General features: G+C 46.1%; 1 protein-coding gene and 1 pseudogene across 2 annotated transcripts in view; both read left to right on the top strand.

The window, feature by feature from the left end:
• The window catches only part of cacna1c (calcium channel, voltage-dependent, L type, alpha 1C subunit), a gene marked incomplete at both ends in the record, with an annotated part of 493392 nt that overhangs the window by 102772 nt on the left and 363204 nt on the right, over positions 1-27416 (top strand). The gene's annotated exons all lie outside the window — the stretch shown is intronic.
• On the top strand, positions 8846-9499 carry LOC310797676 (coiled-coil domain-containing protein 124 pseudogene; annotated as a pseudogene). Its single transcript has one exon. The product of its transcript is annotated as a coiled-coil domain-containing protein 124 pseudogene (transcript).

Below are 27416 nucleotides of genomic sequence, written 5' to 3'. Positions count from 1 at the left end.
GACATCACTCACTGATGATGTCATCACTGATCCAACAATGCCCAAAAGGAAGGGACCGGCAGGCACTCTCCAATCCCGAAGCCAAGCGCAAGCAATTGGCTTGAGCCAGAGAAACAGCAGTGAACTGCTGAGGAAATCAGAGGGAAGATTGAACCTGGAACACCATAATGCAGGTGATAAGACGTGCGGCCTGTCTGATTCTCAAGTGAACGAGCTTTATAGGTGGCATTTCTAGGTAAGAAGTTGTAATTAGGCTGTCTGAAACCAGTTTGATACATAAATTCACTGAATTTGCAACCTTTCTAGGTACCTGGTTATGGATAATTTTCGAGGAACCATACCATGCACACTTTGGTGGGTTACGGCGGGTTCACACACACGCCTAGAGTGACCCTTTAAGCAACGCCTAAGCAACGCATAAAATTTAGGCGTCCTTGTTAACAGAAGAGAGCGTTCACACATACCGCTGCCACGCTGCGCTGAAGCCACGCTCGCGCTGCGCTGCATTTATCGTTTAGGCGTCTGTTCTATTTTTCAGCGTCTAGGCGCGCTGAACTGTCAAGCTGGCTGTTGTTTCTGACGGACTTGGGCCATATTTTCTACCGAGTTTGCCCAAAAGGGAGGGTGGAGCGCGAATTAACGAGTGCATAGTAGGAGAGCTGTCCTTCATGTGTTCCTCTATTAACGTCTTTTCTGTCAGATGTATATATACCCCCCCTGTCTCAATGCATGTATCACTCATGGTGTTGATGACTCATAGAGTGCGTTTACATGCAGACAATAAACGGATAACTGAGAATAATCAGTTTATGGCAATAATCTGATTTCTGCGTTTACATGCACTTTAATAATCCGACAATAGGAAAAATCCGGGTTTACATGATTCAGTCAATTAGCCGGATTTCTCTCCAGAAGGCAGCGGTAATTCCGCAATAAAACAACAAAAGAAGTTGCAAAATGCAAAATCACATTTTCATTACTTCTTTGTCCTGCTCGGAGGATGGTTTAGGTGAAAATTAGCTTGTATCTCGTTGTCGGGAGGCGTCGCTTTGGAAGTGTGAATCTGTCATATATTTCCAACTTTACCAAGCATAGCGCACAGAGACAGGCAGGCGACTGAAGCACGTCAAATAACATGAACGATACAGATCTTGACCCAACTGAATTTAAATAGCTGTCAGAAAACGGAGAGAATTAAGGTATTTAGTGGCGGATAACTTGTGTTTTGAACAGAGTAGGCTACGTTTTGTTCGTATAAATCTTTTTAATCCGTCATCTGAAAAAACCCGTCACACACAGATCACGGCTTGCACACTGAGTCCAATGCGTTTTATTAATGCGTCGTTCTATTCGCAATTCGAGACAAATATTCGTCATCTCTTGTATCCACATTACAACATAGCAGTGCAGCAACGGGGAGGCAGCAGGTCGGGAAATGCCTGTTGCAGGAGCTCCGTGCTGCTCGCCTTCATCTCATCAAGCCGGCTGTGGTGCGCCATGGCCGGGGAGAAGAAGCAGAAAGGGGCCAGTGAGTGAGTGAGTGAGCAGCGCGCGTCTCCAGCTGCCTCTCTCTCCCGCAACGTGTACATGCGCAGATCTATAAACCCGAAAGAAAGCTGGTTATGCTGTATACATGCAGAGAGAAGACCGATTATTGCCCAGAAACCTAGGTGTGTTTATCGGTTTATTCATAACCCGTTTATGACCATAAACGGATAAAGCTTATCGGTTTATGCTGTTTACATGACCACTTGAATAATCAGGTAACTCAGAAATCCGCTAATAAACAGTTTATTGGTGTGCATGTAAACGCACTCATAGTCACATGATTACCCGAGGGAAAATAACAATTACAGCTGGCCAGGAAATAGACAGACATCGTCACTTGCACATTGCAGTAAAAAAGAGGACTCACCCATGCTATAAATCAGATCTGAAAAGTGTAAAAAACCGCTGCTCATGTGATCAGCGTAGCGCAGAGCGGGGCTTCAGTGTGGCGTCCTGTGTGAACGCAAATAGGCGCCTAGCATGCATGAAGCGATGCCTATATGCGTATGCGTAGCTTAAAGCGTAGCTTTAAGCGTCGCTCTAGGCGTATGTGTAAACCCGCCGTTAGGGTATCCCATGATACCTTGCGACCCTTACAACCAACGAAGCAAGCCCAAGCGAGCCCCTAATGGCGACGCCCACAAAGCCGACCGCATCAGAAAAAAGTGAAACAATGTTGGCTAAATAACAAACATATTTCACTTTCTTTTAGTTTTTATTCTAGGATAGTCAATAACGTCAGCCTTTACTTAAATTTAGTGCAGTCAGATGTTTGTACAGTGTCAGGAAAGTCACTTTTGAACAATAGTAGGAAGCATCTTACCTGACGGTGTTCTGGACAGCAGCCACTAGTTAGGTTGCTAATATAACTAACGTTAGAGAACTCGCTCCGCCCGCCCCAAAGCAGGACTACACAGCCAGGATGATAGCACCATTGCAAACCTTCAAGTGTAAGTGGAGTTCGTTTTAACTGTGCTTTATTAAATGATAAGCTGTCATTACTTCCCATTTGTAGCGTTTGTAACATTTTCATTCGCTGGGTTTTATGCTTTTAATTTGAAGGCGGAAAGGGGAAATGGTGTATTCGTAGATTGAATTGACACTGGTCTGTCAATTCTATCAGTTCATATGTACCATTTCCCTTTTTCGCCTTCAAATTAAAAGTGTTCACGGTAGCCTGTGAAGCCTCGACCTTTCTGGATTATAAAAGTAATATAACGTTAGAGAAAACAGCCCCCAGCCATGCCGTTTTATACAAATGTATTGCCAAATGCTTTGGGATTCAACTTGATCAATCTTGGTCAGAAAAAATCTTGTATATTCAATGGAAACAGCACCAGTGCGACCTGTCGCGTGCAATGCTACCTTCAAGCATGAGGACGTCTGAAACGAATTATTTTTCATCCACCTATATTAAAATTAGTTACCTAATTAATCAAGTATCTAGTTAGGTAGCTAGGTGATAGGAGCTCACTTGAGTTACAGACAGACCCATGGTCTCCCCAGAAGTCTGCTCCAAGTACCTCGGCCCCGTCATCCCGTCTGCCTGCCACAGGAAGAGGAGAGGTCTTCTCCTTTTAGATTGTTGATGAGAGTGGGGGAGATCAGGATCATAGCCTTCAACATGGAGGTGGACATGTTTTTCCATTTAGTGGAGCAAGGCAAGGTGTACTCCAGTAAAGAAGAACGATTATGAGATGACACTCCATGCTAATAGCTCCATCATGCCCTGCGGTGACAGCCAGGGCATTCCCACCAGTGCAGTGTGACTTCATGCCCATCGCCGAGCTGGAGACAAGGATGGCATGCATCATCGATATGATAAGACTGTGTAAGAGTGTGCCCATGGCTCATCGTCCCCACAGTCTCCACCCTAGAAATCGAGCGTGTGCAGATTTCTAGTCTCTCTAATTGAAGGCATTTTACATCATACAAATGCACCTGGATTTGATACCTTCACAGATCACAAGTATAATTCTCTCATTTTGTATTGTCTGCTAGTCTATTCCTGGAGCTCTAATGTCTTTATGCCCATTTGATGTGTTCCACGCATCAACAATGTGTCAAATACAAAAGGAGAGACGTGATAAAAATATCTGTTTTGAGGAAATAAGATCAAATGCTATTTCAGTCAGTTTGCCTTTGCTCACCTTAGCTGTGAAACCGCTTGAAAGGATCTCTCTCATTTACGCTCAAGGATCGTCCCAAATAAAAGGCCTCTGTCTCTGTCTGTCTGTCTGTCTGTCTGTCTATCTCTCTATCCCCCCCCTCTCTCTCTCTCTCTCTCTCTCTCTGTCTGTCCCTCATTCTCTTCCTCCTTCCTCCTTTCTCTGTCAGACCTTCATTATTCAGAGTTGGATAGATGGACACACGTACGCACACACAGCCAGCACAAGGCATTGTATTGGGAAAAACAATGGCAGGGTCTAAAGAGAGTAAAAAGAACAGAGACATAGGGTTGAAAAAGAATGAGGGAGGAAGATTGAGAGGAAATATGGGGGATAGAGAAAGATATGAAAAGCGAGAGAGAGAGGAGAAAAAGAGACAGGCGCAAAGTGTGTGTGTGTGTGTGTGTGTGTGTGTGTGTGTGTGTGTGTGTGTGTGTGTGTGTGTGTGAGAGAGAGAGAGGGAGGATGGGGGAAGAAAGACAGAAAAGGATAGAGAAAGCAAGAGAGAAAATAAATGGAGATTGCTCATAGTCATCAGCATCCCTCATCCCTCTCTCCATCTCTCCTCACTCTGTCGGCGAGTTCACCAAGTTCACTTCCTGCCTGACGAGGTCATATCCTGCGACATGATTGGGTGAACAGCTCCCCCACCCCACACTCACACACCACCGCCTCCCACACACACTCACACACGCACACTCCTCTCCCTCTTCTCCATCATCGTCCAAAAATACCTTTAAAACCAATTAGTGGAATTAATTTCACTTATAGCAAGTTAATTATTTTGTGATGGATTGAAAAAAGGAGGAGGTGAGGAGGGGAGAGAGGAGGAAAAGAGGAGTGGAACCTCACTCCTCAGGGGAGAGCTAAACTTAGTCTCTCTTCTCAGTCTTTCTGTCCCTCCGTCTCTCCTTTCAGTTGTTCTTTGTCCAATCTTCTTTCTTGTCTCCGTCTCATTGTCTTATCGTTTTGTCTTTCTCCTGCTGCTCTCTCTATCCTGCTGCTCTCTCTATCCTGCTGCTCTCTCTATCCCTCGAGCTTTTTGTGCCCACTTTGGCGAAGCATACTGAAAGGCACAACAAATTACTGATAACTCAGAACACCGACAAAGCTAATTATTTCTTGTTTGAAAATGCCACATTAAGAGTGACCTTACAAGAGGGCCAGACAGCACGGTTTAGCTGCGGGACAAAGACCAAAATCACATTAACTCAGAGGAACACTGTCTGAAGCTGTGAAATCATACATTTCTCAGGTTGAACGCTTTTGAAGTTTGGATTATAGCTTTAGTAAAATCTCATTTGAGCTATGTGGCACATCTTTCTCATGGCTACACTGGACCAATGCACTCTTGGTGACTGTACATCTCTGCATACAGCTGTAACTATCCTGTAGGCCAGGTAGAGTTGGTGACTCTGTACACCGCTGCATACAGCTGTAACTATCCTGTAGGCCAGGTAGAGTTGGTTATACAGCTGTAACTATCCTGCAGGCCAGGTAGAATTGGTTATACAGCTGTAACTATCCTGTAGGCCAGGTAGAGTTGGTTATACAGCTGTAACTATCCTGCAGGCCAGGTAGAATTGGTTATACAGCTGTAACTATCCTGTAGGCCAGGTAGAGTTGGTTATACAGCTGTAACTATCCTGTAGGCCAGGTAGAGTTGGTTATACAGCTGTAACTATCCTGTAGGCCAGGTAGAGTTGGTTATACAGCTGTAACTATCCTGTAGGCCAGGTAGAGTTGGTGACTCTGTACATCTCCGCATACAGCTGTAACTATCCTTTAGGCCAGGTAGAATTGGTTATACAGCTGTAACTATCCTTTAGGCCAGGTAGAGTTGGTTATACAGCTGTAACTATCCTGTAGGCCAGGTAGAATTGGTTATACAGCTGTAACTATCCTGTAGGCCAGGTAGAGTTGGTTATACAGCGTTAACTATCCTTTAGGCCAGGTAGAATTGGTTATACAGCTGTAACTATCCTGTAGGCCAGGTAGAGTTGGTTATACAGCTGTAACTATCCTGTAGGCCAGGTAGAGTTGGTTATACAGCTGTAACTATCCTGCAGGCCAGGTAGAGTTGGTTATACAGCGTTAACTATCCTGCAGGCCAGGTAGAGTTGGTGACTCTGTACATCTCTGCATACAGCTGTAACTATCCTGTAGGCCAGGTAGAGTTGGTTATACAGCTGTAACTATCCTTTAGGCCAGGTAGAATTGGTTATACAGCTGTAACTATCCTGTAGGCCAGGTAGAGTTGGTTATACAGCTGTAACTATCCTGTAGGCCAGGTAGAATTGGTTATACAGCTGTAACTATCCTGTAGGCCAGGTAGAGTTGGTTATACAGCTGTAACTATCCTGCAGGCCAGGTAGAGTTGGTTATACAGCTGTAACTATCCTGTAGGCCAGGTAGAGTTGGTTATACAGCTGTAACTATCCTGCAGGCCAGGTAGAGTTGGTTATACAGCGTTAACTATCCTGCAGGCCAGGTAGAGTTGGTTATACAGCTGTAACTATCCTGTAGGCCAGGTAGAGTTGGTTATACAGCGTTAACTATCCTGTAGGCCAGGTAGAGTTGGTTATGTAAGGGATAATGTATACTGAGCCGGTGATTACTGTGGAAATAATGACCGACAGGTGAATGATTTAGCACCGACGCGCAGCGGAGGGCTTAATATTCACCTGAAGGTCATTATTTCCAGTAATCACCGGCTCAGTATACATTATCCCGCTTAGAACACGGCCTACAACTAAATCATTCAATAATCTGACAAAAATAATTATTCAAATAGATTTTTTAATAGCGTTTTCAACACAAAGCGGTTTCATTCGTAATTGGCACACAAGACACCACAGCTGCAACTGGTTGGCCTAATTAGTAGCGTCTGCGGACAAAATGCTCTTACCAACTGATTAATCCAGGTGTGGCAGAGCAGCGGTCGGTTGTCGAGAAATAATGACCGGTGAATATTGTTGATTGACCAATCAGAATCGAGTATTCGAGAGAGCCGTGTTCTAAACAGCGTTAACTATCCTGTAGGCCAGGTAGAGTTGGTTATACAGCGTTAACTATCCTGTAGGCCAGGTAGAGTTGGTTATACAGCTGTAACTATCCTGTAGGCCAGGTAGAGTTGGTTATACAGCGTTAACTATCCTGTAGGCCAGGTAGAATTGGTTATACAGCTGTAACTATCCTGTAGGCCAGGTAGAGTTGGTTATACAGCTGTAACTATCCTGTAGGCCAGGTAGAGTTGGTTATACAGCGTTAACTATCCTGCAGGCCAGGTAGTTGGTTATACAGCGTTAACTATCCTGTAGGCCAGGTAGAGTTGGTTATACAGCGTTAACTATCCTGTAGGCCAGGTAGAGTTGGTTATACAGCTGTAACTATCCTGTAGGCCAGGTAGAGTTGGTTATACAGCTGCAACTATAATGTAGGCCAGGTAGAGTTGGTTTGGTTTGTCGGTCGGTTGGTCCACAAAACGTTCATCACCATGTCATCCCTGCAGTACTCACAATGGCTCTGTGCATACGCAATTTGTGACAAAATGCTGATGATGATGACAAAGACATTGTGACACCATCAGTGATGTCATAAATCACTGATGATGTCACTATGTATAGACATTGCAACATCAGTTGCTAAACAGTGACATCATCAGTGTCTGTCAAATATTTGATTTGATGACATCACTGATGATGTCACAATGTCTATGACATCAGTTGTCAAAGATCTGCATGTTTCCAAGATAAGAATTAGCAGTAATTCAGTGGTAGCTATGTCGAATCGTCAAGTATTCTCTTTTCTTCTCTTCTTTTTGGTGTTTTACCCCGCTCCTATACTGTACTTATAGTCTGCAGGGAAGGATTTATGACATCACTGATGTCACAATGTCTATTACATCATCAATGCAAAATGCCCATGTGCAGATAAATAAGAGGTGGCAAAGAATTTAGCTGAAGAGCAAAAGAGCATACGCCATACTCAAACTGTCTATTCTGATTCAATAAAGATTGTTAAAATGTCTTACAAGTCTCTCATGATTGAAGTGTATGCTGCCTACACACTACAGGATTTTCAAATCTTAACCGATTTTAAAAACATGAGACCACAGACATAAGGACAATTTCATCAGATTTTAACATTAAAATCGCCTGAAGGCACACACTAGACGATTCGGCCAGACTGCGAGACCACACACCAGCCGTTTGAAGTACCGACTCACAGCGATTCCAGCAACTAGACTGTAGGCTGTTTATATCCCACAAAACCGCAATTTCTTCACACAGACAACAGCAGATGGCTCTCCAAACATGCACCGAGCGGCGGGTCCACTTCAAGCAGCGCGGACACCCTCGCAAAATGAGATAAAACAACGTCCTGTCTGAGAGCTCATATTACAGCATATCCACTCCCTTGAAGCAAACAAACCGCTCCGCTCGGCACATGTTTGCAGAGCCATCGGCCGCTGTCCACCCTGTTTTAAGCTGTGAGGATGCTGCGGAGAGAGGAGCTACATGGCACTGCTGTTGCCACAACTCGTAGCGCTGCATTAACATCCGGGTATGACCGTCGACGCGTCCCGGTCTGCTCGCTCTCATTGGCTATTGCGGGTTCCGTCGGGAGACAGCCATCGTAAATATCAAACATGTTTGATATGCCCGATTCGAGATCGGGCCGGCTCCGATTCAATCAATAATTTATTGACACCAGACACTTGACAATTATTTTGACAAAAAATCGGTTGAGACTAGCCTCGAATCGGGCCACGCCCCCCCGAGGGGAATCGGGCATTAAATCGGGCCTTTTATCCTCTAGTGTGTGGGAGGCATTAGACTGAATTTCAATCATGGAAGACCAAAAGGCATAGGTAGACACCCCATGCTATCATACCCCTCAGCCCAAATGACGTCACTAAAAGACGTCAGTTGACGTCAGTTATGACATCATAAATGACATCATAAATGACATCATGAATGACGTCATAAATGACATCATAAATGACATCATAAATGCCCTTCTCCTGGTATATAAAGCCCCCATCACCACAGCTTAAATCACACTTGTGCAGTCATCACTCACCTCCTGCCAGCATCCCGCATTCATCCAGCATCTCAGCCTTACAGATGCCGAAGAAGTTACAGGGTGAGAACTCAAGGTCGGCCATAGCTAAAGCCCGCAAGGCCGAGGCCAAGGCGGTGGCAGACGCCCACAAGAAGCAGGAGGAGGAGGCTCTGTGGCAGGAGAATGACAAACATCTAGTGAAGAAAGAGCAGAGGAAGGATGACAAAGAGAAGAAGCGGATGGAGGCTCTGGAGAGGAAGAAGGAAAACCAGCGGCTCCTGGACGAGGAGAACACCGGGCTGAAGGGCCGATCCGACAAGGAGGCGGCTGAAAAGGCTGGGGAGAAAGTCACCCATGCTCAGATCAAAGAGACCAAGCAGCAACCACTCAAAGAGAAGGCAAAGAGCCACCTGGAGACTCCGCTGGAGGAGAACGTAAACAGGATTATCCCAGACGAAGGAAGTGTGGAGGCCAGAACAATAGAAGATGCCATCTCTGTGCTGAGCAGGGGACCCGGGGAACTGGACCGCTACATCCCGGGCCGCACGCTGAGAGCGGCGTTCACTGCCTACGAGGAGGCCAACATGGCTCGCATTAAAATGGAGAACCCCAACATGAGGCTGTCACAGCGCAAGCAGCTGCTGAAGAAAGAGTGGATGAAGTCCCCAGAGAACCCCCTGAACCAGCGCCTTGCCAACAACTATGATGCAAAGTGAACGGACTCCCTCCAACCATAAATGTGCCTAGGTACCCTGACACTGACACGTTCTGCTTCATTCAAGCCTGAACGCGTCACACAGCCAAAAGCTTAGGGTTAGGCAAGGAAAGGTACTTGTTTAGGTTAGGGTTTAATATGGGTCGAGTTTAGAAACCGAGGTGAACGCTAAGATCACCAGGGCCAGGAGGACCGGGGCCGCCAGGGAAGGCCTGCGGAATGGACCTCCACTGGGGAAGGCCAGACCAGGGGCCCTGGGTAAGACTGGCCTGCGGAACGGACTTCCCCTGTGGAAGGCCTGCGGAATGGACTTCCCCTGGGGAAAGCCAGCCTGTGGAACGGACTTCCCCTGGGGACGGCCTGCAGAACGGACTTCCCCTGGGGAAGGCCTGCAGAACGGACTTCCCCTGGGGAAGGCCTGCAGAACGGACTTCCCCTGGGGAAGGCCTGCAGAACGGACTTCCCCTGGGGAAGGCCTGCTGCGGCCTTTTCAATCCCATTTCAATGCCCCGGTGGACCGCGAATCGTGGGTCGGTGGGGCTGCGACGGTAGCTGGCTGACTGGGGAGCTGACTCAATCGTGATCGAGGCAACACGGTTCTCATTCCCGACCAGTATTCAGCAGTAAAGTAAAGTCAGTAATTGTATTGCTTTCACAGTAATGTAAAGTAAGGGATTCAAATTTCCAAAACAGTAATTATATTAGTCACTAATACAAATAACTTCAAGTTACTGCATTACTTTCTCCATCACTGGCAAAAGGATAAAAGGAAGTGTTGAGATAGGGCTACACGTGACACTGCATTGCTAGAACGTGGTTCGTTTTTTGTCCTAGGCTGACTGTTGACTCCTCCTGTAAGGTTAATTATTGTTCCAATAGAGCTCAAGTCACGTGACATCTTTTGCCCCGCAAGTGAGTTTCCCATTCATTTTCTCTATAGACATTTCAAAAAAAGAGTTTTAAGGCTAGAAAATTACCCCCCTCCCCCCATGTATTTTTTTTTTTTACTTTTGCTCCAATTGAAATGTTTTATGGTCACTCATGGTTCAGTAGGTCACGGGTTGGCTTGGTTCCAGCCTTAAAACTTGTTATATATGGATTTTTCAAAATGGCTATGGAGAAAATGAATGGGAACTCACTTCAAAGATGTCATGTGACTATTGAGCTCTAAGTGAGTGCAGTTCTAAAAGGAGCTGGCTAAACAGGTTGTACCTCACTTTATGGATGGGGGTAGCAAAAGTAATGTAATGAGTAACATACCTAATTACTTTTGATACCAAGTAATAAGTAAAGTAATTTTATTACTTTTTAAAGGAGTAATCAGTAATACGTAACAATTACATTTCTATGGTAACTTCAAGATTCAAGATTCAAGATTTTTATTGTCACTCCGTAGTACAAGTATCACTTGTGAAATTCTTGTGCTGTGAACTCCGTTTACAACATAGTACAAATATAACAGGGCATCTGAGTGCAAAAACAACAAGAGACACAACAAGCAATAAGGCAGTAGAGTGATAAGACAAGTCAGAGACAGTGGCATATTCACTGCACATAGGTGCACATGTCATGTGCCTACTTTGGACGTACTTAAACATTTTAAATTCGATGTATTTGACGTACAGGTGCAAATAGCATATACCTAATTAAACATACAATTAAATTAGACATACATAATGGTAGCATCTACAGTGCGGTACAGTACAGCTACTACACTATTTGTGTAAATTAGACATACATAATGGTAGCATCTACAGTGCGGTACAGTACAGCTACTCAGAGGTGTAGTGCTATCTTGAGAAGTGAGGGAACGCACCTATTTGCGGAACACCCCCCTCCCCCAGCACACGCACAGGTCCCCCCGCACGCACACACACTACACTGACACACACACATAATTTATTGTGTCCTCTAGACACTGCAGAAGTAGCCCATGACAGAGTCAGTTATCACAAACAGCTAAGCTAAACAAGTCTCAAGCATCACGCAAGTTACACAAGGCTGCATAATTGATCATTTGGCACGGCGGCTGGCATTTTTAGCAAGTAACTTACCATTTTGTGGTGAATTCTGGCGTTGCAAATTGCAATCTGGTGATTAACGCTAACTTTTGATTAGCGTTAATTGAAAATAAATCTCGGTAATGTAACGTGCACTCCATAGTAAAATGTACACCGCTTGCGCATGTGCAGAAACTGAGAAACCGGACCGGTGTGCTTCCGTGTGTAGCTGATTTGGCTCAGGGGGCGTGTGCCTGCCTGGTGCCAAAACAGCTTTTAACATTGTTTCTAAATGATTGTAAACGTACCTTTTTCGCAACTGGTCCGAAAAATGAAAGGATGTTTGGCTGCCTTTTCATCTTTACTTGTTATCTCGTCAGGTACTGGGAGAAAAAAAACATTTTGATGCTTAAAATGCCACTACTAGCTAGTTAAGGTGGACCGGTGGAGTGTTTCCCTCTTCCTTCAAGCCAGAGTTGATACCATGTGAATCATTCAGCCCACCTTAAATTTAAGGTGGAACGTTTCCTTCTTCCTTCAAGCCACGACTCACGAGTTGATGCCATGTGAATCATTCAGCCCACCTTAAATATAGACGAATGACAACTTTGTCCAGATTCACTCGTTTTATTGGCTCCACATACACACACACGTTGACACACACAAAACACTGCTTGGAGAAGTATGGGAACGCCGTTCCCACGCGTTCTGCCGGGGCTACACCACTGCAGCTACTACACTATATAACTCATTGAGTGCCAAGGACGTCTTTCGACGTCCAATAAAATAGTGACGTAGAGTGCCAAGGACGTCTTTCGACGTCCAATGCGTGTTTTGACGGTGGGACGTCGATCAAAGCCTTCTGCATCTCCTGTACAAATATTGTAGCTATTGGAGGTCTATAACCTATTTTACAGAACCTGTAGAAAAGGGCCCATAATGGCCCTCCGTCAGGCCTGTTCTTGGGGCAGTCGATGCCCACCAGCCGGCGCGCCACGACGTAATGATGATGACATCATCAACAATGACACCAATGATGTAATAGCATAGAGTTCACCTGTGAGGTCATCGGCAATGTCAGACATAACACCGATGATGTCATAGCTCCCTAGAACGTTGTGACATCACCAATGACGTGATGTCATACACCAAAACGCGGGCATATAAGCCAGGTGTCCTGTGACGCTATGCTTGATTCACCTCATCCAAGAGATTCCGGCCTCACCCGAGAGATTCCAGCTTGATTCCAGAGATTCCCTCAACCCTAATAATGTCAACCATTAGCACAACTAAATCCGGACCCGAACTGAATCCTGGCCGTCTTCCAACCGGCCAGGCCCTGGTGCCTGATTGCCTTACACCCAGTCATCCCAGTGGTATTTCAACCGCGTCCCAGGACCGACATGTCGGCCCTATCTCCATCTCCGTGATTCTGATCGATCACAGCCCGTGAGCCTTCATCCACGATCCAGCACACTTCACGAGGCAAGCCCCAAAGCTTTGCCCCCAGCGAGCACACAAGCTTCGCTACAGAACCCTTAGGTGGCGACAGTGCTCTCCAGATTACAAAAAGGCAGAGAAAAACAGAGAAGAAGTCGTTGGGGAAATGGAAATCGCATCGCATCCGTATGCATCGATATGCATGAAGCATAACGTTAGATGTGCCTGCAGCAGCCAATCTGCTCCCACAATTGAGCTCCTCCGTGTCCGCTGTGACAGCCCATCCGCATGATCAGCCGTGGAGTTGTTATTATTCTCAACTGGAGGCATGGGAGCCGGTGACAAACACACGCGGAACGCTGTAAAAAAGCTGGATGTCGCGCACCCTTCACTGTGCACAGCAAACTCAGCAGAGAGCCACCAGAGACACTCCCATACGGAGGAGGAGTGTGCAGTTGAGGGGTGGGAGGGGGGGGGCACGCAGAGCAGCACACAACACTGACCCAGACAGCAGGACAGGATTGGCAAACGCAAGCCAGAATATCCGATGCCCACCAGCAGCAAATCAAGACCAGCAAGAAGCTGCAACCAGCAGCGCACGCAGGGGCCAGCGCTGCTGGTTGCAGCTAAAAAATATTATTCTGCCAAACAAAATTCCCTGGCCTTCACTGTTTTATTGAAGGAAATAATTTTTGAGGTGTGACTACATCAGAAAATTAGCTTCAGAGTCAGTGATGTGTTTGAAATGTTTAATTTCACAAAAGGGTCATTATCTCAGCTTCTAGAAAAAAACGGCTGTTTTTGGTTAAATCAAGCTATCTTCTCCGGCTGATAACTAAAGAACGGAAAATTATATCAATAAACCTGTTTTTGCTGATGATAGAAGAGAGTCTCATCGTTCTTTTTGCGTGTTCAGTGTTTACATAGTAATATCACACAATATTCTGTGGGCCTCGAGAAATCACCGAAAAAAGCTCTGAAACTCTGGCACTGGGAGCGTCCGTTCTCCAAAAGTGGCTGGCACTCAATCTGCGGGAAGAAACTGTCCCTCAAGCGATTTGTGCCTGCTTTTGGGACCCTGTATCTCCTCCCTGAGGGTAACAGGGAGAACAGGCTGTTGTGGGGATGGTTTGTGTCTTCAGGGACCTCCTGAGGCACCGCTGGTTATATAGTTCCTGCAGTTCTGGCAGCTCACATCCTGTTACGTGCTGGGCCGCGCGTCTCACTCTTCGTAGCGCCCTGCGGTCCATGGTGGTACAGTTCCCATACCAGGTGGTGAAGCAGCCAGTCAGCAGGCTTTCAATGGTGCCTCTGTAGAAGTCCCTAAGGATTTCTGGCCTTAGCCCAAATTTCTTTAGGCGCCTGAGTCCGTGTAGTCGCTGTTGGGACTTTTTGACAACAGTGGCGGTGTGACCGGCCCATGTCAGGTCCTGGTGGATGTTGACTCCCAGGTACTTGAAGCTGTCCACCCTTTCCACCACTGTGCCGTTGATGGTGATTGGGGGGTGTGCGCCCCCCCTCTCCTGTAGTCTACAATGATCTCCTTGGTCTTGGAGACGTTCAGAGAGGTGGTTGTCCTGGCACCACTGTTCTAGGGCCTTCACCTCCTCTCTGTAGGCCGTCTCGTCACCCCTGGAGATCAGCCCCACGACTGCTGGGTCGTCTGCAAACTTCACGATGGTGTTAGAGATTTGAGTCGCCACGCAGTCGTGGGTGTAGAGGTCGTACCAGAAGGGGCTGGAGACGCATCCCTGGGGCGCTCCTATGCTGATGGTCAGTGGGGAGGAGGTGAGGTTGCCCACTCTCACCACCTGGCGGCGGTCTGTCAGAAAGTCCAGGATCCAGTCAGGGGAGAGGTGGCGGAGGGTGAGAGGACCCAACACTGTTCCCGAAGCTGCGTGACACTCACGCTTGAATGAAGCAGAATGTGATAGTGTCACGGTACCTACAGTATGCGGCACTACGTGCTTTGGTGTGATACTGGGCTAGATAGACAGACAGACCCTCTTATAGTCGCCTCAGCCCCTAGTGGCCACGTCTTAAAAAACAACAGTTTTAACTTCCTTGCGGTGTTGGCTTCTGACTGAATATAGTATGATATGTATAATGTACCCATCATTCCCGTGTGTGTGCTAGTGTGGGGGGTGTTCCTCAGTCAGTTTTCATGATCAATAGATTATTATCGATCTGAGGAGAGGGTGACATTGGAGAGGCCAGAGGTCACAGTAGGTTTAGTGCCCTGTGTGTCTCTATTACATTGTTACATAATTATGGTGAACACCCCCCCCCCCCACACACACACACACACACACACACACACACACACACCACCTCTCTATCCCACCCTCTTCTCCTTCCCTTATCAACCTTTTCACATATCTCTGCCTTTCCAATTAACTCCTAAAACAGACACACACGCACGCACGCACACACACACACACACACACACACACACACACAGACACGGAGTGATGACATCATCATTGAGTGCTCGAGTAACATCACTGGTGACATCAGCAATTCTATAAGTGATATCATCAGTGATTCAGACACTGATGATATCATAGACATTGTGACATCAACAGTGATGTCATAAATCCTTCCCTGCAGAGGCTGGCGAGAATATGGCAAAAATATATCAAGTTTTTTTCTAGGCATGATCCTGATCCTTGTAATCTTATCACAATTCTTTTTCATGTTGGTTAAAGACTATTTTGCAAGTTACTGAACAGTACTAGTCTAGGGCTGAGCGATATGGACCAAAAATCATCTGTATCATCTGGCGATACATATCTTGATATTTTGTACGAAGTGGGCTAAATGTTCAGTTATAAGTCAAAGCCACATGTAAGATATCACTTTTATTAACACGTTCACTGCCATTGGCGAGTCAACTCGTCAAGCAGAAACCAACGGTTGACTGCCGAGTCAACTCGTCAAAAAAAAAAAAAAAGAAATTTGACGGTGGGACGTTGATCTAACCCTTTTACATCTCCTATATAAATATGGGAGCCACCGAACATGTACAACCCATTCCACCGACCCACTAAGTGGCGACAGTGCTCTCCAGACTAGAAAAAGCCGAGCCAAAACTGCAGGGGAACGCGCGAGGAAACCATTCTCATACTGTAAAATGGATTGGCGAAAACGCTTTCGCTTTCGCGCATTATCGCGCTGGGAGCTGGCGGTGGGGGATTGCAAATTTGCATAATAGATTATGGGTGCAACACACTTTGAAACACCGGCAGAAAGCCCACAATCGCACGCAGCTTCATTCCAGCTGAGCTCACAACTGAAACGAACGAGCCCCATGCAGACTCGCCCAAAGAGCAGCCGCCAGCAGCCAGGCAGCACAGACAGGCAGAGCCTCGCTTGTACCGCTGCAGCCACGGAGGGAGGAGAACACACACAGAGGGAGGAGTTTGAAGGAGAGGGGGGTTTCCTGCTGCTATGGAGGAAATTACTGTTCAAAACTATTGTTTAGATGTCTGACGTCTTACGGCAAAAATAAATGGTTAAAGTGACTGTTCTATCGAATTTCACAAAAAGCCATTTATCTCAGCTTAAATTTTCAGACGCTGAAACCATGCTGTATTCTACTGCTAATGCCTACATAACTACTAACTCTACAAACTAACTCTTTTAGACAGAGAAAGCACACATTCTATTAGTTCTTTTGAGATAATTTGTGTTCACAAAATCTTAGCAGAAAAGAATCCTCGGCTCTTGAAAGATGAGCCAGAATCCTCAAAAAAAAAACTTGGCAGAAGCTACCTACAGTATTGAAAAAACGGCTGGCAGTGAATGTGTTAAAACAAGACTGATCAAAATAAAATGCAAAGACTGTAATTGGGTTTCCATCCAAACGTATCGCAAATCTTAATCGAATTTTCAGAAAGTCGGCAAAGAAAATGCGAAATAATGCGCGTTTTCATCCCCTGCTACTATGCGAATTATAGAGCTGTCGTCACCTCGTGTTTGAGGCTGCCTGCGTCTGCTGATCAGCTGCTAGACCCGATATGTGCCGTCTTGGCAACGACAGCTCTATTAAACACATCTAACGTTTGAAGTTAATATCCCAGTCTTCTTCTGTTTAAACACCATGGCAAGCAGTCTACACATTTTGTTGCTTATTTACCATTATTTACCTTACAAGTGTGTAGTGTAGTTATGCCGACATGTCATGTTTTGCAGTGATCAAGGCAAACTGCGTGGTTCCTTTTTTTTCTTTATCGATAGACCCGACTTTTCCACCTCCATCAAGCGTGAAAACCTTTTTGCGATATTTTGAGGTTTTTCCAAATTTTACAGCGTTTCCACTCAGTTTCTTTTGCGCAAATTTCGCATAAAAACAGGTGGATGGAAACCCGACTACTGTTTCCTTCCCTGACTATTGCTTTCACAAAACATTTACACAATGAGATTTTTAATAAAATAATCATCAGTAATGTGGATATAAGTGGGTAAAGGCAAAAATAGAACAGCTAGAACAGTCTGGTAAGTTCAGAAAATTACATCACGTTACTGTAATGCAGCCTTTAACACAACAATTATGCCATATCATGATATTACGATATCCAAAATCTAGTCTCATATCACAATCTCAATATAAATCGCTATATTGCCCAGCCCTAGCTATAAGGACTGGTGCTCAAACATCAATTCTATGAAGTGATATCATCAGTGAGGGATGTCATCAGTGATGTCACTTCAACCTTTTAGCATGTAAGGTAATGCTGCCATAAAATACCACAGAAGAAAAAGATGACTGGTGCCTCTGTGTGTTCTGTATTTATAGTGCTTTGTAATGCTTTTGAGGTGAGGCTGAGTAAGCTTATACTTTCTTCTGAACATATCAAATGTACTAAAGCCTGAGCACGAGGCCGAGCAGATACTGTAAATGCTGCACACACTGAGGTCAAACAGCTCCCAATGTTCTCCAGTATTCCTTGAATGGAGGAGAAAGTGGAGTAGAAAGGCCATTGTGCTCTAAAAGAAAGAGCTGCTCATCCTGGCCTGATTGATGGATATGGCTACACTGTAGCTATAGACCCCTTATACAGCTTGTCAACATTGAGCTGCGCGCGCATCGTGTAGGCAAAAAGCCGTCAGCCCAGCATTGACAGACAGTGAGAACTGTGGAAAAGCCCCGCTGTCAGGACTGCTCTGTGCCCATCTGCAACACACAGTTATATTTTAGTTTTAAAATGCAGTTCTCGGCTTACTACCACAGCTTATCGCCTAGTGATAAGCAATGTTATGCATCGAAATTACCGTTGGTTAATGGGATATGTCTTACAGACCCATACGCACTGGCGCTGTCAATTGGCCAAGCCTAGTGGCAATACATATCGTGCATTCCTTTATAACTGGGGATAGCATAGATAATTATTCTGTAACTTGCAAAGATATATTGTTATGTTGATAATGCACACAACTCAATAATGACATTATGTAACGTTACTTGGTCGTTAACTAACCGAGTGATGTTGAGCAGCCTACAGTTTCAGGCAGCTTACCTGATTATGAAGAGCACTACAAAGTCGGGCATTTTTAATGATGTCCTCGTTCCAATCAGTTCAACTCAATAATGACATTATTTAACGTTACTTGGTTGTTACCTAACCGAGCGATGTGGATGTTACTAGCAGCCTACTACAGATACCTGATATGAAATGAGCGAGCACTGCAAAGTCGGGCATTTTTAACGATTTCCTCTTTCGGCTTGCAACCAAACAAAGACACCTACGGTTAGCATTAAAAGCAGTAGGCTATGAGTTGACGGGATTCGGTAAAACTTTAGTCCTTGCTTTGTTGATAGTGTAACAGACTGTTCAGTGTTGTGTTGTGTTCTATTGCTTGTGTGCGAGGCTGCGTATGTTCCCTCGAGTTGCGTAGAACAGGATATGTGGGGAGAAGCTATAACGTTACAGCCTGGCTCTATCGTTTATTATTTTATTAACCAAGTGTGAATAGGCGGACCTGAATACTCTGCTACAATAGCTTTCCGATTCTGGCATCGCACTGCACAACACGAAGACATATCTAGCTCGAATAGTTTTCCAGCCATTGGAAAACTACTTGACAGGGCTGCGCGGAGTCTGTCTTTCTGCCTCCGTCTTGCGCATCTGACACTGCTTGTTGTCATTGTGACGTAGGCGTATAAGGGGTCTATATGTTGTCTTCTTTTCTTTGCTGTTGTGAATTATTACGCTCTGTTCTCTTTAGTTCAGTTCTGTTCAACTTATTTCTATCGTAATAATAGCTTTTGTTCTACTGAAATATTTCCTTCTAATGCAGCTCTTCTCTTCTCCTATAACCCAATGCTTGTTATCCGCAGTATGTTGGTGGTTTTCCCAACCCCCCCCCCCCCCCCCCTTCCTCTGTCTGGGAGAACGTCCAGCTCCGAATGCCACATGGCCTCCCAGTATTCCCATTCCAGAATTTTCCGAATGGAAGCATCAAATTCCAGTGGAAAGGCTGTATGGTCCTTCCATTACCAGTTCAGTCGAGAAATGCCTCTGTGAAATGCTTCAGTGTGTGTTATATCAATTTTCTCATTATTACTGTAACCAAGGGCAAACTGGTGAAATACTGTAACCCAGGGCGAACTGGTGAAAGACAGAAAGAGAGACACTTCCATACACAAAGTGAAGCTTGAAAAGAGAGGTAGTAGTGTCCACTTCATACACACACAAAGTGAAGTTTCAAAAGAGAGGAAGCTTGATAAGAGAGGGTAGTAGTGTACACTTCTTGTATACACACACAAAGTGAAGCTTGAAAAGAGAGGAAGCTTGATAAGAGAGGGTAGTAGTGTACACTTCTTGTATACACACACAAAGTGAAGCTTGAAAAGAGAGGGTAGTAGTGTACACTTAAAAGTGAAGCTTGATAAGAGAGGGTAGTAGTGTATGCTTCATACACACACATAGTGAAGCTTGAAAAGAGAGCGCAGTAGTATACACTTCATACACACACATAGTGAAGCTTGAAAAGAGAGATTAGTAGTATACACTTCATACACACAAAGTGAAGCTTGGTAAGAGAGGGTAGTTTACACTTCATACACACAAAGTGAAGCTTGGTAAGAGAGGGTAGTAGTTTACACTTCATACACACAAAGTGAAGCTTGAAAAGAGAGAGTAGTAGTTTACACTTCATACACACACAAAGTGAAGCTTGGTAAGAGAGGGTAGTAGTTTACACTTTATACACACACAAAGTGAAGCTTGGTAAGAGAGGGTATAGTGTACACTTCATACACACACAAAGTGAAGCTTGGTAAGAGAGGGTAGTAGTTTACACTTCATACACACACAAAGTGAAGCTTGCGTGTGTGAGATGGCTGAGCTGATGGCACTCCAGCCTAAATGTTTAGAGTGAGAGCCTTTGGTTATGGGGGGAGGAATGTAAGAGAGAGAGGTTAGAAAGAAGTCTGTCTCGTGGCCAGCTATCTAATAGCTTCATGACTCAGAAATACTGGCAGTCGGGAGGTATGATTGTTCTGTGTGTGTGTGTGTGTGTGTGTGTGTGTGTGTGTGTGTGTGTGTGTGTGTGTGTGTGTGTGTGTGTGTGTGTGTGTGTGTGTGTGTGTGTGTGTGTTTACAGTCAAGGCTTGCACATGAGCGGTAAATGAGAAGTCACTTGTTGTTTATTGAAACAGCGGACCTCCCAACCACTTAGCTACACACACACACACACGCACACACACACGCACAGTGACATGGTGTGGTTTTCTATTCTTGTGGGGAAATTTTGCCCCAGAACTTTCAGGTGGGGGTATTTTGGTCACCCTGCGCGTGTGTGACGCTACGCACGCACACACACACACACACACACACACACACACACACACACACACACACACACACAAGCACTGCTGAGAAAAAAGCATGGACTCTCTGCTCTGTGTGTGTGTGTGTGTGTGTGTGTGTGTGTGTGTGTGTGTGTATGTGTGCGTGTGCGTGCGTGCACGCGTGTGCGTGCGTGCACACGTATGTGCGCGGATGTGCGCGTGCCTGCGTATGTGTGTGTGTTTGTGTGGTTATGTGGTTATGTGGTCAATAGTTTCTTTCAAAACATATAGTGACTAATCTTTTACTGGTTATACTGCTTTGTGTTGTTTTTGTTTTTAGAATTTAGGGCTTCGGGTGGGTGTAGTCTGTAGTGGATGTTGTGGTCTGCTTTCTGGTAGTCTCAACACCAGACCCATGAGAGTTCTGATACACTACGTTACTGCATGCTGCAGATCTATCTTTTGGTCTGATACACTACATTACTGCCTGCTGCAGATCTCTCTTTTGGTCTGATACACTACGTTACTGCCTGCTGCAGATCTCTCTCTGGGTCTGATACACTACATTACTGCATGCTGCAGTGCCGATCTCTCTCTGGGTCTGATACACTACGTTACTGCATGCTGCAGATCTCTCTCTGGGTCTGATACACTATGTTACTGCATGCTGCAGATCTCTCTCTGGGTCTGATACACTACGTTACTGCATGCTGCAGATCTCTCTCTGGGTCTGATACACTATGTTACTGCATGCTGCAGATCTCTCTCTGGGTCTGATACACTACGTTACTGCATGCTGCAGATCTCTCTCTGGGTCTGGGACACTTCTAGCTACAAACTGCTGTCAAAATCCTGGCCAGTGTTTGGTTCCCCTGAAATCCTGGGGGCACCAATCAGTAATGACTTCGATGATCAGGCGTGTCCACCCAAACTGAATTTGTTGACTTTTAGAAAATTGAGAGAGGAAAATCCCGCACACTGACTTCAGTTCAGACTTTTATTAGCGACATTTCGGTCACAAGACCTTCATCTGGCAAAAGTGATTTCTGAATGCAGACAACAGTTATATATAGGCACAAGGGGGTGTCGCAGCAGCCAATCACGGTCAAGCAATCAGGCTGACAACGTGCCTAATAGACACTGCAGAGGCCTGTACTACAAAGCAAGATTTAGGTTGATCCTGATAAGTTTGGGTTTAAACCTGGTTTAGCCGTACTACAAAGCAAGTTAACTTCTTACCGACATATTTCCATAGTAACTTATGCTTCACACTTAACCTGGTCCGCAGCAGGTTAAGTTGCAAGGATAAGATTAGACCTTAAATACACCGCCCACAAACCAATCGAATCAGCAGTTTGGCAAAATGGCCAACCCCTTTCTGGACGAGTTTCCCATCTAGGAAGGAGCACGAATTGTAATGTTGAATTAATCAAGGACTAAAGCCTTGCTTGTTGGCTATTTTAATTAAGCCCTACTTACCACTTTGGAATATGTTTTTATATATTCATTTTTGTGCTCTCAAGTAGCCTAGATACGTTGTTTGACCCTGCTGATCGATTGCAGCTGAATAGTGAGTGGAGAAATATCACTAAACCGGCATAAAAAGGTTACATAAACGTCTCCAAAGCGCACGGTGCCGTGTGCGCAACGGAGCTGAGACTGACGTTGGGTTGGAATTGAAATGGTCATAGCCTACATGCTGGAATAGCCTACTACATCTAAGCAATTTAATATGGGATCATCTGCACACAGGCGATCCCATATTAAGATGATTCATATCTAGGCTACTCCTGCATTTTGCAGCTGCAACTGTGTTGCTTTTGGCCTGTATGATGTGATTGAACTTCATATTTCCAACATCATTATATGAAATATGGAGATATGCGACTCTGCTGACAATATATGTGACCACAAAATAGGCTATTTTTTATAAATGAAATCTATGCCCGCACGTACCGTGTCGATTCAGTTCAGAATCCTTTTTTAATTTTATTATCTTTTTTTTTATTGATAGCCTATAGGAATTATTCAATCAGTGCGACTAAACACATCATGACATCATTATTATTCGTTGAGCCTAAATGGTCTATACATACGGATTTTGGACTGAGACATTACACATTACTTCCACTCGCAGTTTATTGAGAGGGTGAATTGAGCTGCTGTAGGATACGTGGAGGCAGAAACCGCTCTTCAAATAAATGACTGATGTGAATAAAAGTGGTCACTTTAGACAGTCATTCGGGAACAGACTAATAATATCCAATGCGGATTTTGATTCTGACGAAATAGTAGTAGATGGCTTTGAATGAATGAGGAAATAGGCGTGTCTGGCGCTGTAAAAGCTACGGTTCTGAGCTGAAGCGGTCCATATTGCATTGTGATTGGCTAGTTGTTAAAAACCACGCCTCTTTTGCGGGCACGAGCTCATGTGCACGGGCATTTTCATGTGCACGCGCTCTCAACTTGATTAGAAAAACCTGGTTCAACTTAACAAGTGGCAAACGAGGTTCGTAGTACAAGTTAACTACAATCGAGCTGATCTGGTTTAGACAAACCAGATCAAGGGACATATCCTGGATCTTCTTATACAACATTCGTAGTACAGGCCCCAGGTGTCAGTCAATCATAATAAATACATACAGAGCAAACAGAATACATGAGGATCAGCCTTCAAACACCTATACATTTCCCAGTAATAAAAATAAAGGGAGAATGATTAAAAGTTCCCAGTAATAAATAAAAGGAAACTTGAGACAGCTATTCCCAGTGATAAATAAATATCATACTCCTAGACCCGCCCTCAACACAGCAGCTGGGGTTGCGAAGTGGCATAGACTCTATTATGTAGTACAGTATGTGGAGTGCAGCGATTCATGTAATATCTGATTCTCGGGAGAGATTCTGGTTGAATTCAAAATTCCCGTTCTAAAATTATCCACTATTTGAAAAGGATGACACTGTATTTAAAAATGAATAATGGCACAACATTAAAACAAATTACGGTACTTTTTAAAACACTGACAAACCACTTTCATAGACAAATAATGGACTTCAGGTAATGAAGTCCATTTACTTTTCCAAAAAGGATGTTGGAAATTCCATCTCCATGTGGCACTTTGGTGTTTTTTGTCTGTGTATCTCTGTCTTCGCATGTGTGTATAGCCCTGCATATGTGTGTAATGCAGCTCTAGCAAGGTTGCCAACAAGCATGTAACTACCTTCACCTACTGAGTGAGTGTGAATGAATCAGAAAAACAGAGAGAGGGAGAGCTAGATGTGCGACGAGAGAGACGGATGATGCTGACGCGTTACTGGAGTGCTGGAGGATGACTCATACATAGTGATGTTTCATGCACACACACACACAGACACACACATATTTGCATAATATACACACAGAAATGACAAATGTACTTGCACACATAATCACAAATACTCACGACACACACTAGGCACACATATTTAGTTGCACGCTTGAACACACACACACGCTTGAACACACGCCAGTACACCAGCGATCCATTAGTCTGATACTGATTCGGTGAGACATGCGTGTTGGTTTAGCAGCTTGTTCCTAATGAGCCAAAATGGCCGCCGCCGCACCACAGTTTCCAGGCCAGAGCAAGAAACAGCCCCAGGGGCAGAGAAACTGGGCGAGAGAAAGGATCAGAGGGGCTGGATTTAAATGGAGCTCATTAGCTCACGGTAGCCCTCAGAGGTCCCTGCACACTGAGGAGACACACGCACACACACACACACACACACACACACACACGTCACGCACGCACGCACGCACGCACACACACACACACACACACACACACACACACACACACGTCACGCACGCACGCACACACACACACACACACACACACACACACAGGCATGCATGCATGCAAGCACAGATGGATAGACTTGTGCACACACCACATGCACACAAAATGGTCCTCATGTTTTGTTTTTGAGTCAGAGTCAGAAAGAGGGAGACACTGGGTAAGCTTTTTTTTTCTCCTCCCATTTTCCCCCCAATTGTACTTGGGCAATTACCCTGCTGTCCCTGTCATTGCTCCACCCCCTCTGCCGATCAGCACATGCACACGCTTCCTCCGTTACATGTGCCAGCCGTTTCTTTTCACCTGACAGCGAGGCATTTCACCTGCAGGATGTAGTGGACATGCGCGCCAACCGACCATAGGAGGCACCAGTGCAGTGACCAGGACTCATACCCCACCAGCTTCCCACCTGTAGACACGGCCAATTGTGTCTGTAGGAACGTCTGACTAAACTGGAAGTACCGCTGTCGAAATTGAACCCGGTCATCGCGGTGGTAGGCGAGAGCTTTTACCTCTACACTACCCAGACCCACGAGTCACGACACTGGGTAAGCTGCTACCCCAGACCCACGAGTCACGACACTGGGTAAGCTGCTACCCAGACCCACGAGTCACGACACTGGGTAAGCTGCTACCCAGACCTACAAGTCACGACACTGGGTAAGCTGCTACCCAGACCCACGAGTCACGACACTGGGTAAGCTGCTACCCAGCCCTACGAGTCACGACAATGGGTAAGCTGCTACCCAGACCCACGAGTCACGACACTGGGTAAGCTGCTACCCAGACCCACGAGTCACGACACTGGGTAAGCTGCTACCCAGACCCACGAGTCATGACACTGGGTAAGCTGCTACCCAGACCCACGAGTCACGACACTGGGTAAGCTGCTACCCAGACCTACAAGTCACGACACTGGGTAAGCTGCTACCCAGACCCACGAGTCATGACACTGGGTAAGCTGCTACCCAGACCCACAAGTCATGTCACTGGGTAAGCTGCTACCCAGAGCCACGAGTCACGACACTGGGTAAGCTGCTACCCAGACCCATGAGTCACGACACTGGGTAAGCTGCTACCCAGAGCCACGAGTCACGACACTGGGTAAGCTGCTACCCAGACCCATGAGTCACGACACTGGGTAAGCTGCTACCCAGAGCCACGAGTCACGACACTGGGTAAGCTGCTACCCAGACCCATGAGTCACGACACTGGGTAAGCTGCTACCCAGAGCCACGAGTCACGACACTGGGTAAGCTGCTACCCAGACCTACGAGTCACGACACTGGGTAAGCTGCTACCCAGACCTACGAGTCACGACACTGGGTAAGCTGCTACCCAGACCTACGAGTCATGACACTGGGTAAGCTGCTACCCAGACCTACGAGTCACGACACTGGGTAAGCTGGGTAAGCTGCTACCCAAGCCCATGAGTCACGACACTGGGTAAGCTGCTACCCAGACCCACGAGTCACGACACTGGGTAAGCTGCTACCCAGACCCACGAGTCACGACACTGGGTAAGCTGCTACCCAGAGCCACGAGTCATGACACTGGGCAAGCTGCTACCCAGACCCACGCGTCATGACACTGGGCAATCTGCTACCCAGACCCACGAGTCATGACACTGGGCAAGCTGCTACCCAGACCCACGAGTCATGACACTGGGTAAGCTGCTACCCAGACCCACGAGTCATGACACTGGGTAAGCTGCTACCCAGACCCATGAGTCAATAAACTGGGTAAGCTGCTACCCAGACCCATGAGTCACGACACTGGGTAAGCTGCTACCCAGATCCACAAGTCAATAAACTGGGTAAGCTGCTACCCAGACCCACGAGTCACGACAATGGGTAAGCTGCTACCCAGACCTATGAGTCACGACACTGGGTAAGCTGCTACCCAGACCCACGAGTCGTGACACTGGGTAAGCTGCTACCCAGACCCACGAGTCATGACACTGGGCAAGCTGCTACCCAGACCCACGAGTCATGACACTGGGTAAGCTGCTACCCAGATCCACAAGTCAATAAACTGGGTAAGCTGCTACCCAGACCCACGAGTCATGACAATGGGTAAGCTGCTACCCAGACCTATGAGTCACGACACTGGGTAAGCTGCTACCCAGACCCACGAGTCATGACACTGGGTAAGCTGCTACCCAGACCCATGAGTCATGACACTGGGTAAGCTGCTACCCAGACCTACGAGTCACGACACTGGGTAAGCTGCTACCCAGACCCACGAGTCACGAAAATGGGTAAGCTGTTACCCAGACCTACCAGTCACGACACTGGGTAAGCTGCTACCCAGACCCATGAGTCACGACACTGGGTAAGCTGCTACCCAGAGCCACGAGTCACGACACTGGGTAAGCTGCTACCCAGATCCACGAGTCAATAAACTGGGTAAGCTGCTACCCAGACCCACGAGTCAGGACAATGGGTAAGCTGCTACCCAGACCTACGAGTCACGACACTGGGTAAGCTGCTACCCAGACCCATGAGTCACGACACTGGGTAAGCTGCTACCCAGACCCATGAGTCACGACACTGGGTAAGCTGCTACCCAGAGCCACGAGTCACGACACTGGGTAAGCTGCTACCTAGACCCATGAGTCACGACACTGGGTAAGCTGCTACCCAGAGCCACGAGTCACGACACTGGGTAAGCTGCTACCCAGACCCACGAGTCACGACACTGGGTAAGCTGCTACCCAGACCCATGAGTCACGACACTGGGTAAGCTGCTACCCAGACCCATGAGTCACGACACTGGGTAAGCTGCTACCCAGAGCCACGAGTCATGACACTGGGTAAGCTGCTACCCAGATCCACGAGTCAATAA

This window comes from Poromitra crassiceps (assembly GCF_964638095.1).
Source record: "Poromitra crassiceps genome assembly, chromosome: 2".
In the NCBI taxonomy this organism is placed as follows: domain Eukaryota; kingdom Metazoa; phylum Chordata; class Actinopteri; order Beryciformes; family Melamphaidae; genus Poromitra; species Poromitra crassiceps.
This window is presented reverse-complemented; position numbering and strand designations above follow the sequence as displayed.